This window comes from Nyctereutes procyonoides, unplaced genomic scaffold (genome assembly GCF_905146905.1).
Source record: "Nyctereutes procyonoides isolate TBG_1078 unplaced genomic scaffold, NYPRO_anot_genome, whole genome shotgun sequence".
Classification (NCBI taxonomy): domain Eukaryota; kingdom Metazoa; phylum Chordata; class Mammalia; order Carnivora; family Canidae; genus Nyctereutes; species Nyctereutes procyonoides.
Window position 1 is genome coordinate 13,658,711 of NW_026575051.1, and position 12,350 is coordinate 13,671,060.

The following is a 12,350-nucleotide window of genomic DNA, read 5'->3' on the forward strand; positions in this document are numbered from 1 at the left end:
CACCAATTATTCTTATTGTGAGGAGCACCAGGTAATGTACTAAAGTGTTAAATTACCATATTCTACACCTGAAGGTAATATAACACTGTGTTAACTACGTGCAATTAAAGTAAACTTAAAAATATATTAAAAATAAAATAATTCGTTACATCACTTTTAAAACCTTGAGCAAGCTATTTAAGCTCCCTGTGTCTCAATTTCTTCATCCACAAAGATATGTACCACCTACCTTGAAATTTTCTGTGAAAACTAAGTAAGATAAACACATGTAAAATGTCTACAACCCAATCAAGGAAGTCATTGCAGTTATTACATACGTATTATCAACTTTCCAATCCTGAAATCCTCTTAAAAGTCTGACTACTCTGTGGCATGGTCCACAGACGAGCAGCACCTGAAAGCTTGCATTAAAATTCAGAACCTCGTGCTTAGACTTTCTGAATCAGAATCTGCATTTTCACAAGATCCCCAGGAAAAACAAAGTTTGAGATACCCTGTTCAAAATAACATTCAATTACTGGAATGTCCGGCTTGTTCAGATATTACCAGCTCCCTGAAGTTGTCCACTTCATCTCGGTTTCAGGGTTCTTTTTGATGCTGAGTGAAGGCCACCTGGTAGTTTACTCCTAATTCTTAATTCTGAGACACTTTTAAGAAACTGACAGAAAGTCTATTCTACTACCACTTCCAAAAAGCCACTTTTCAAAACCAAAGAGAACTCCCATGATCACCCCTCAATCTACCCACTTTGAACAAGAAATAGGGTACTGTGGTGCCTAACTCTCTTATAAAACAAGGTCTTCAATAATTTGAGATATTTTGTATTTATTAAGCTGCACAACTGTATTAACTAGATACCAGTCTATGTTTATCCATGTTGTCAATGATGTCTCCCCACAAACTTGTCAAATGCTTTACTGGAGTTTAAAAACACTGTATTTGTCCTATGTTCTTGAGACATATATCTATTAGAGGCCCTGGCAGCACAGAGTTTGAGAGGCATGGTTACCCCTGAGTAATAAAACCATTGGGATTTTGGTGCTCACATTCTAGATGGCTCACAAATCATGCCTTTAATAATTCAGTCTAGAATTTTAGCCAGCAGAGGCCTCAGTGGACAGGACTTCACACTTTCATTTTCCAACTAATTCCCCTCTTTGATATTTCATATTAATATTTTACTCTTAAGTACCTTATAATCACAGATGCCTATTCCTGTCTCTTTTCTATCCCATGATCACTGTACTGAATAAACAGGAAATGCAGAAGACAACTATCTATATGAAAAATTGTCAGGCCCAAATAGTAATTTAAGTTTCCTAATTGAGAGAAATAAAAGATGGTATGAAGTAGATATGACAAAGAAAAAATATCTGCTGGATTCTGCAGTATACTAAGAATTTGATTATCATAGAGCTCCAACAAGTTTACCCTCTATGAAGGGATTTCTTAGACTGTAGAATTTTCAACCTCCTTAGTTCTTACACAGTGGAGAAGTCCCTCATTTATTTAGCCTACCTCCCCTCTTACCTATATATACTTGCTCTTCACCCTTAAAAAGGACATGCCCTTACTTGTCCACTCATGCACTACTCCCATCTTTTCATTCATGTCCAGCTCTGCCTTAGATTCCAAACTTCCAGTGGAGAGCCCACAGGTATAGATATAATTCCCTTTGAACATCATCTAGAATAGTAACATAATTAAGCTGTAATCGCTTTATGATAGGCAGTTCAATAATAATTAAGAGCCCACAGAAAGATATGCTTATCACAAATTTTAAATCCAGTGAAGATTAAGAACAGAAAAAAGCATGTGAACTTTTTCTGCAAGAAGTTTTGTATGAACCAGCACTTTATTCTTAACTGGAAAGACCTGGGGAAAAAATAAACACCTGAATATGAAAGCTGAAATGGCCTTAAAGACAAAAAGAGGAATATATCTAGTAGGTGAAAGAAAGGAAGGCCATTTAAAAAATAAAGAATGTCATCCTTGCGCAGGGGACATGCTAATCTTCTCTGTATCGTTCCAATTTTAGTATATGAGTGGGAAACATCAGGGAGAGGGACAGAACATGAGAGACTCTTAACTCTGGGAAACGAACTAGGGGTGGTGGAAAGGGAGGTGGGCGGGGGGTGGGGGTGACTGGGTGACGGGCACTGAGGGGGGGCACTTGGGCACTTGATGGGATGAGCACTGGGTGTTATTCTATATGTTGGCAAATTGAACACCAATAAAAAATAAATTTATTAAAAAATAAAAATAAAAAATAAAGAATGTGATAAGCCAAGACTCAGGACTAGGACAGGGAGACCAAAAAAAAAAAAAAAAAGTGGTAGGTACAGAATTTTTAAATCTCTTAAGTATAAAGGACTATTTATAACCAGAATGGTACAAGACTTGCCATCCACGATGCTTCAAAGCAGGCTTCATTCTTACAAGCTTAAGAATGTCTCCACTACACATAAGGAAATCAAAATATAGCAAACTGACTAATGTGAACAAAGGGGCTGTATATTAAAAAGCTCCTCGTGACCAGTATCCACCTGTTCAGAGTACCTAAGTATTTAATAGGTAGCTCTATGAAGGAGACAAATTTAAAAAGAAAAAGTATGATAGCCAGGAAATCAGAAAGTATAAATGAAAGACTGATCCAATGAAGACTATTCAATCCACAAATCACTATTCCAGTTCTTAAAGATGAATACAGTCTTATTTTCTCCTTGTTCCCTGCGTGTACCACATGAATGTGCACTTACTGAGAACTCATCACATTATTATTCTGAGAGACAGGTATTGCCTTATCAAACAAAAATCAAACCTCCTTTCTTGAGTGTCAAAAAAGATGATGGAATTTGATAAACTGAATTTTTTAATTTTAAGGTTAACCTTTTAATTGCTGATGTTTAATGACTTGTTTCTTGTTGAATAAATCCTTGCCTACAAGGGGGGAAAAAAGATTAGTTCTAGTCACAGAACATAGTCTTAATAAATTATTCCTCTTGATTTTTTTCACATTTAGTTTTCTCCAAGCCCAATTTTTTCTAGTATTACCATATTAGACTTTTAAAGGACTTTCAAAGGACTGAGCTTCAAGTCAAGAACTTAGATCTATTTGCAGAAGTTATCATGATATAAAAAGACAAAACACCTTTCTGAGCTTCACTTACCAGCATTGAACTACATAATGCCCTCTATGACTCTTCCAAATACTATGATGATGCCATATTTATTATATTCTGGAGAGAATCATACTTCCTGGTCAGCAAAAGGTCACCCAGAGCAGACTTCAAGGCATTTTTTTCCCCATCGAGACTTTGTATGACCATAATTCTTCTCAGCTCATGTCTTTAGGGAGCCACTGATAATCAAAAGGAATTTGCCAATGAGAAGAAAAGTTTTTACCATCTGATGCCTGAGCATTTAACATTTTCATTCAAAATTCAACGTCTTCTTCCTGACTTTCATCTAACTATGCTTATTTTTACCAAATCCTTGACACGTATCTTTTACTTTGAGTCTTTGCACCTGCAACCCTAGATCCATGTTTTAGGAAGGTATTTACAGGGCAGTGGTAAGAGGCACAAAAGCTAAAGAAAAAGGAAGAGAAGCAGAAGAACGTTGTTCTAGAGCCCTTCTACTTTCTTACGTGGCTTTCCTTATCTGTAAAGGAAAAGAAAAACTACGCACTTGCCTGCCATGCCTCACATGGATGTTTCGAAATTTAAAGGAGATAAAGTATGTCAAGACACTAAGAAAAATCTCAAGTACATCTAATATATGGTATGACAATTTAGTATTACAAAAACAAAGTTTGGACTTCCATTCACCTGACTAAAAGAACATGCTAGTGCCTTTAAATGACAACACAAAATAAAAGCTAGCCAGGTTTTAACCAGAGAATAAAACTTTAAAGTCTTTAGCAAACCAAGTAGTTTTGAAGGCTAAACTCTGTGAAATAATATTCATTAAAAATTATCTTAAAAGTTACTGTCTTTTCATTCCTCTAGCTCAGCTCACTTTTAATGTAACCATCAGTAAAATATGAATGTGATAACCACAACTGTTACTTGTTTATAAGTTATATATGTTACCTTTCTAACATATTATTGACCTTACAAATTATTCATAAAAGTTGAAATTTTAAGGCATAAAAATATATAAATAAAAGTCTTCATATTTTCCCCTGAAAATTTGGAGACCACTGCTGTAAGTCAATGGTTTCAAACCTTTTTAAGCTAAAGAACTCTGTTCAAACACCAAATTTTAAAATGCAAACCTAATCTATAAGAGAAATAAATGTAGAGCTGCTCTAAATAAAATGGGAATGAGAGAACAGGAATGTGGAGTTCCATGATGAAACGCCTATGTCCCCAGAAAGCACAATTTGAAACCACTAATCTTGGGATCAGACTTTCCCTTAGTCTCTTTAAAATATAATAAAGAAAGAAAGAAAGAAAAATGTGTTTTTACTTAAGAGTGCTGTTTCCTAAGCTTGAAGTCAAAGCCGTTGTAAGATTCAACTGAATCCCTGATGTTATATTTACTGTAGAGACACTGCTGTCTACATAATTAAGTGACCAACAGGCTTTTATGGAGGAAAAGTCTCATAGACCTTATCACCAAAACATGTTATATTCCTAACTGCTATGCGTAGACTGTGAATCTGCTTTAATTTGAGACAGTATAGTATACAATGTTATGCTTTCCTAGTTGCTAGGAAGCTTGACAGTTATACTTTTGCCACGCCTCAGCAATCAGAGAGCACCTTTATTATATGCATCTCTCTACATTTTTACCTCCTGGATTAATTTTTATCTCTACTCCTTTTAGGCTTCATCTTGATTTCTTGTAGTTTCTATGCTACTAATAAACAATTATGATAAACTCCTCATACCTTTTGGGAATCACCTAAGACACAAATGATAAAACTCAACACTCAAACTCCCTACTTGGCACCATCAGCTTTGCATTCCTCCAGGACAGAAACCTTGGAATCATCTTTGGTAACTAATTTATTAATTCTAACAGTCCCTAATACCTAACAATCCAGACTTCACATTATCACTCATGTTTGTTTCCTAATCTTCATTCCCACTGCCATTACCTGTACTGCTACAACAGGTCTTCCCCTTAGCCAATCCATCTTACATGCTGCTTATAATTAATCCTTCCTAATCAGTATTAACACATATCGTACCTTTACCTTTCCAAACACCTTTTAAAGCTTTCCCACTACCTATGGAAAAGTCTAAACTCCTTAGTCATTCAACACTTCCTGAATTCTGATATCGATCAATAGTTTTGTATTTCCTATAATCAAGTTTCTCTCCAGACATATTAAACTATTTGCCCATATGCTTCATCTTCACCTCTAGGTCTTTGAACATGCTGTTTCCCTCACCTGCAGTGTTCCCTACCTAATCTCACTTCTATCCTCCTCTCAATATCTACAGTGCCAAATATTACCTTAGCTCTGAAGACAGAATGCAAATGGCATTATTTTCACAAGCTTTCATCCTCCAAATTGAAAGTCTTCTTATCTACCTCTATATTCTCACAGTAGTGTATCTAATGAATAGTAGATATTCATCTATCATTCTCAGTTTCCGTGTATGAGACCATCTCTCTACTTACACATGTATGTAAATGTATAAAAATTCTAGACCAGTGAATCTGAAGTTTTTTTTCTTTTGAAGCTTTTTCTTTTTAACTGCAAAATCCATTTTTCACTTGAAATGCTATGAGAAAGCCCAGTAAGTGAAATGGATTTTTAAAGGAGACTCTGGTTGCATGGGAGGACAGATATAGCTCAAACCTCTCCTGAACAGCCCTGCAGACATCTTCGCAAAGCACAGAGAACACTAAATTACATACCCTATGAAGACAAGTATACTTTATTTACCTGTTTCCCATGTAGGAAGGCAAGCAACATTGCAAAATCAAATATTCTTGGAGCCAAATCACAGTTGTCACTTATAAACTATGTTCTCTATGCAAATCCCTAAATCTCTCTGAACCCAAATCTTCATTTGTAAATGGAAATGGTAAAAATCTATTTCCATGTGATGACCACACAAGAAAACCTACATAAGAGTCATACTTTATAATGCATAGATACAGAAGAATTCCCATTCCCTCTTTCCACCTCTTTCTTTCCACATCATCTAGCCAAATGCCTAGCACATAGTAATTAAACAAACATTCCTTGAACAAATTAATGAACGACTGGATGGAGAGATGAATGAACAATCATCTAAACAAAAATAAAAGGACACAAGGGATTTGATAACAGGTACAGGAAAAAAGATATGCTAAAGAAATACTATATAAAGGAAAAATACTTTAAAAATTACTTTTATGGCTAGAAAAGAAAATATATTTAAAAACTGGAGACTTTTTTAAGGATTTTATTTATCTATTCATGAGAGACACGGGGAGAGAGAGAGAGAGAGAGAGAGAGAGAGAGAGAGAAGCAGAGACACAGGCAAAAGGAGGCTCCATGCAGGGAGCCTGATGTGGGACAGTGGGACTCCACCCCAGGTCCCCAGGATCAGGCCCTGGGCTGAAGGTAGCGCTAAACTGCTGAGCCACCCGGGCTGCCCCAAACTGGAGACATTTTCAATAAAAAATTTACTACCAAAGAAAGAAGCTAAGACGAAAGAATTATTTACACACATCACTTTAAGGCTTACGTGTGAATAATATATCTGGCTAATATCTAAACTCAATTTACATTCACCAGCTTAGAAATTAAACTACAGTGCACAATTATCATGCTTTTTAAAATGAATTTCACTGATTTATGTATGACTATTATAGAATAGTGTTCTGATTTTCTTTTTAAAATGTGTTTCCTTGTTTCTCAAGTTACAAATGTAAAGTTCTGCAATTGTATTTAAAATCTCTTGGAGGTAGATGTGCACAAAAGAAATACCTCAACACAAATCACTATGACACATAATGAACCCAAAAGGAATAGGCATATATCATTTAAGGCAAGATATTAAGTTTGATAAAAACAAAATCTGACCCATAATATTTTTAAAATTTGGTTAATAAGCATAAAATGTAGCAAGACTCATATTCTACATATTTTTTTTAACTCTTCTGGCATTCTTGGGGTCTGTCTACAAAAGTAAAGGAGTATGCACATGGTAGAGACTAAAAATTCAAATGAAAGAAACATAATCCTTAGGAACCGTCCTTTAAATAGAGACTGAAAGCCAAATGGCTTCTTTTTCTGTATACACAAAACTGACTTCATGTAATAAATGAAAATCAGTTAATGAAAAGTAATGGCATAAAAAAAATAGTGATACTATTAGTACAATATTCTCAAATGATAAAACTACAAGTCAAGATTAGGTCTTATTCTTTCAAGTTATTTATAGTCCTTAAAAAATGAGAAAAACAGAACAGAAATCAGATTATAAATATCGCTTATAAAAATGTCACTCCATCAGATCAACAAAGTTAAGGAATGATTTACCAAATTTGACTCCCAAAGAGGACTATAACAGAATGCCTTTCATTTGATTTCATAAAAACTGTGAAACCTCTTCCTTCTCATTATCTCTATGAAGGCCAAAATCAACATATTATGAAAGGAAACTATTAAAAAATTACTAGTATTCCAGAAACAGTTGTATATTCCATTTGAATGCTGTATGTCTTTCAGTAAATAATTTTGTATACATAATTTGATTACTATTTTAAAAAATGCCTAAATACTGAAATAATGAAACATAATACAATGTCAATATGGTTATCTATGAATCATGAGATTATTTCCTTCTTTTGTGCTTCTAGAGAGTCCAAATCAGGAAAACCTGATAGAATCCCAGCTGGGTAACTTTAGAAAAGTTACTGAATATCTTCAATCCTCAGTTTTCTTCATCTAAAATTTGGGAATAATGTTATCCACCAGGGTTATTAAGTGGAATAATATATGGAAAAGATGTTAGAACACAATGCCTATCTAGTGATGGTAGTAGTACTTCCTCTTCCTGTAACTCCTTTGTATAGCCAAAATTCTTACCGATCCTTCAAATTTCAGCTTAATGAATTTCCTAAGAGAGGCTTTCCCTAAATTAAGTTCTCACATTCCACTACTTCTTAGAACCTTTTGCATTTTCACAGCCCTTATCACAGTGTATAATTATTTACTTACACAAATGTATGCACAGTTTATACCATACCATACATACTTAGTAAATAAATATAGCATACCATACGTACTTAGAACTTATGAATAAAGATTTTTATATTTATGATCTTTCCACTGATATCATAAAATTTTGTCTCTATATAATCAGTGTGATCTTGACTATAAATGTTACAGACTATAATATGAATGGGGTATCTAAATTTGAATGGAGTACTTCTCGGGACAACTGCACTAGGGGGAAAAAAAAGAACATATACATAGTCACAATGACAGAAGCATAGTAATGCTCTACATTTTGTCCCTCGATCTACCATTAATAAGTCTACTAAAAACAAACATTAAGAAAAATATTAAGCTTCTCGTCTTTTGGTTGACCTGCTGAATTTTCTTTTAAGCACCATCTGCTAGAACTGTGATCAAATCAGCTGTTTACTGATAAGTCAGGGAATCTCTGCTATCTGCTACAGAGTATCAGTGCACTGGCTCTCAAAGTGTGGTCCCTAGACCATCACCATCAGCATCACCTGGGTATTGACCAGAACTGCAAACGACTGGGATCACAAAGACTTACTGAAACAGAAAATTCTGAGGTGTGGCCCATCAGTCATAGGGCTAAGCAAGGATCTACAGTGATTGTAAGGCACACTAAAGTTTGGGAACCAAATCATTAGAAGATTTATCCTTTGTAAGCAAAAGCAACAGGTTCTTTCATTGGTTTCATCAATTTAATTTGCCAGTTTTTATATTTCATAATTAAAATTCTAATATTGTAATTTAACCTCTAAAATACTTAAAGTCTGATAAATAGGCCATCTGTCAGTAATATAAGATAAGCAACCAAACAATGGTTTGGTTAATACATTGTTCTATCCCTATATGCTTAATACATTGTTCTATCCCTATATGCTGCATAATCCACTTATGTTGTCACTGTTTTATTAGAAATTAACTCCTTCTATATTCTTTTTTTTTAAGATTTATTTATTTATTCATGAGAGACACAGGGAGAGAGGCAGAGACATAGGCAGAGGGAGAAGCAAGTTCCCCACAGGGAGCCCGATGCAGAACTTGATTCCAAATCCTGGGATCACGCCCTGAGCCAAAGGCAAATGCTCAACTGCTGAGCCACCCAGGAGTCCCCCCTTCTATATTCTTAATAAAAAGGTCCTTGCTTCAGAAACCTAAATTTCAAGTAAAATTAGAAAGTGACTCAAAAATACTTTTGCTATTTTCCAAGGTTTGAGAATTCACAGGAAAAGAGAATGATATGAGCCAAAAATATAACTAAAAGTAATATTAGCAGTAGTTGTAAAGAAACACATAAATCAAATGTTTCATTTTATTTTTATCTATTTTAGAGAAATAAATGGGTTCTAGATTACTATTTTAGAGCTATCATAATTAACAATAAAATAAACTCCCACAAGATTATAAACATGGCTTAATAATAGGAAATTTGTTAACATAACACATCAGTAGGTCAAATGTGGAAAAACCATAGAATCACATCAAAGATTACCTTTTTTGCCATTTAATAAAATTCAACTCCTTTTCATTTTCTTTTTTTAAATTCAATAATATAAAAAAAAAATTCAATAATATAAAACTACTTCCTCAAGGTGATCTATTTTAAACCAAAAGCCAACATCATACTTACTAGTGAATATGGAAAGCATTTCCATTAAAATCAGAAATAAAAAGTTCAATTATCTACATTCTTAGTTATTAATATTTTGGAAGTTCTAATTTAAAAGAGAAATAACCATTATTTATGGAAAATATAATTCTATACCTATGTTAGGAGAATCGACTAAAAAAGATAATCAAATTTAAAATGTTTTTACATCTTATACTGCATGTAAATATATACACTTAAGTCAAAGGTTTAAGAGCAGAAGACTGAACTGCAAAAATACTGTTTACTACAAAAACAACAGAACTTCTGAGAAATAGCAATGGTATTTCTAATAGAACTAGATTGCAAGCCCATGAGATGAAAGGGTGCATCCTTTCATATATAAGGATAAGAGGGTGCATCCTTTCATATACAAGCCCATGAGATGAAAGGGTGCATCCTAGTACATAGGAGGACTCAAGAGGCATTTGTTGAATGAATAAATGAAAAGCATTGGCATACAATCCTTTTAATCAAATGTGGTCTGCCAACAGGTGATAGTCCAAGAATGGTTTTGTTGGATGAGTAAATGAAAAGCACTGGCATAAAATCCTCTGGATCAAATGTGGCCTGCCAACAGGTGATAGTCTAAGAATGGTTTATTACAAGTCCACAATGAGATAAGGAATCTGCACCAGGGACCCCTGGGTGGCGCAGCGGTTTGGCGCCTGCCTTTGGCCCAGAGCAGGATCCTGGAGACCCGGGATCGAATCCCACGTCGGGCTCCCGGTACATGGAGCCTGCTTCTCCCTCTGCCTGTGTCTCTGCCTCTCTCTCTGTGTGTCACTATCATAAATAAATAAAAATTAAAAAAAATAATAAAATGTTTAAACAGGCATATGTTTAAAAAAAAAAAGGAATCTGCACCAGAATGTGAACCAACTGCATCCTATGCACACCCTTTAACTCCACTTTTTTTCCACGGGAAAACTATCTCAATAAAGGAAGGAGAGGACTGGTTAACGATCTGTCTCAAGCTACTTATCTCATAAAAAAACCAATGACAAACTGTTCACATACTGGCTAAAGTGGGTGGCACTGCTTTAGAGTAAATGTTGGGAGTTGATGAGAAAAAGAAAAAAAAAAAAACCTAACTTCAAACCAAAGAATAATTTGTAAAAATAACATCTGGCTGCAGAAATGTGGTCATAATTAGGTCACCGCATTTTTTTAAAGATTTTATTTATTTATTTGAGAGAGAGAGAGCACAAGTGGTGGGGAGGGACAGAGGGAGAAGCAGACTCCCCACTGAGGAGGGAGCCCAATGCAGGCTCAATCCCAGGACCCCGCAATCATGACCTGAGCCAAAGGCAGACATTTAACCAACTGAGCCACCCAGGTGCCCCATCCTTGTATCTTTTAAAGGAAGTTTATGAAACATATGAAAGCAACGAAAAATGTTACAGATAAGCTTTTTGTCAGTTAAAAGTCTGGTTCTAATCAGGAAATTTAGACATCCCAGTAGTACCTAAATGAATGAAGTCTTTATATACTCTCAGCGCCGTTAATAGTAGATGATCCCGAAACCCAAAACTAACCAAGTACACATCCTAGGGCAAATCACCTCTCTGCGATCCATCTTCTTCACCAGTTTAAAAAAAAAAAAAAAACCACACACCTTAAACAATTTCTAGAGACTCTCAAATTTTCCCTTCAGTCTAAATTATTGATACTAATAGTTTGCTTTGTTTCTGAATGAAGGCGGACAGGCAGTTCTACAGAGAAATGGTGGGGCTCAATGCGATTTATAATCCTACAAACTAACTTTAAAGGCAGACATTTATAGAAACATTTGCACTGAACCCCTATCAATCTCCTATATAAATGACTTACATACATGATCTAATTCACATGAGAAACCCGAGACATGGATGTTATCAAGAAAATTTTATAAATAGTAAAAGTCTCATAGCAATGTAAAAAAAGAAAAGAAAAGAAAACTAAAAGGGATTCACTCATATTTGTATGACTCCACCAGACCATACTTCCTTCTGCAAACCAAACACTATATAAGGTCTTACACTTTTTTTAAATAAATATTTTATTTATTTATTCATGAGAGACACAGACAGAGACAGAGACAGAGGCAGAGACACAGGCAGAGGGAGAGCAGGCTCTATGCAGAGAGTCTGACGTTAAGACTCAATCCCAGGTCTCCAGGATCATGCCGCAGGCTGAAGGCGGCGCTAAACCACTGAGCCACTCGGGCTGCCCCAGGTCTTAAAATTTTCTAAGGACACAGGAAAGGTTTCAAGCAAATCAGCTATCTTCTAAATATAGAGTGTTACACCTAAAAATATTTTTCATGAGGCAAAGATGAAGAAGAAACTAAAGTTAATGTAGTAAGAAAATAATGAGAATGATAAAACTTTGATTTAGTTAATAAGGAAGCAAAATAAATACCTGATGCAGGATATACAAATGTTCAAAACCTTAAAAAATTCAGGGGACGACCAAAATAAAGAGGTAATTTGAATTTCCAATATGAACACACAGTATGAAGAT

The 12,350-nt window shown here is 34.9% G+C and overlaps 1 protein-coding gene and 1 non-coding gene across 6 annotated transcripts in view; both read right to left on the reverse strand.

Moving 5' to 3' along the window:
* SUPT3H (SPT3 homolog, SAGA and STAGA complex component) overlaps positions 1-12,350 on the reverse strand; it is a 529,439-nt gene that overhangs the window by 486,860 nt on the left and 30,229 nt on the right. The gene's annotated exons all lie outside the window — the stretch shown is intronic.
* On the reverse strand, positions 1,955-2,057 carry LOC129513246 (U6 spliceosomal RNA). Its single transcript, XR_008665208.1, has one exon. It is a non-coding gene; the product is annotated as a U6 spliceosomal RNA (small nuclear RNA).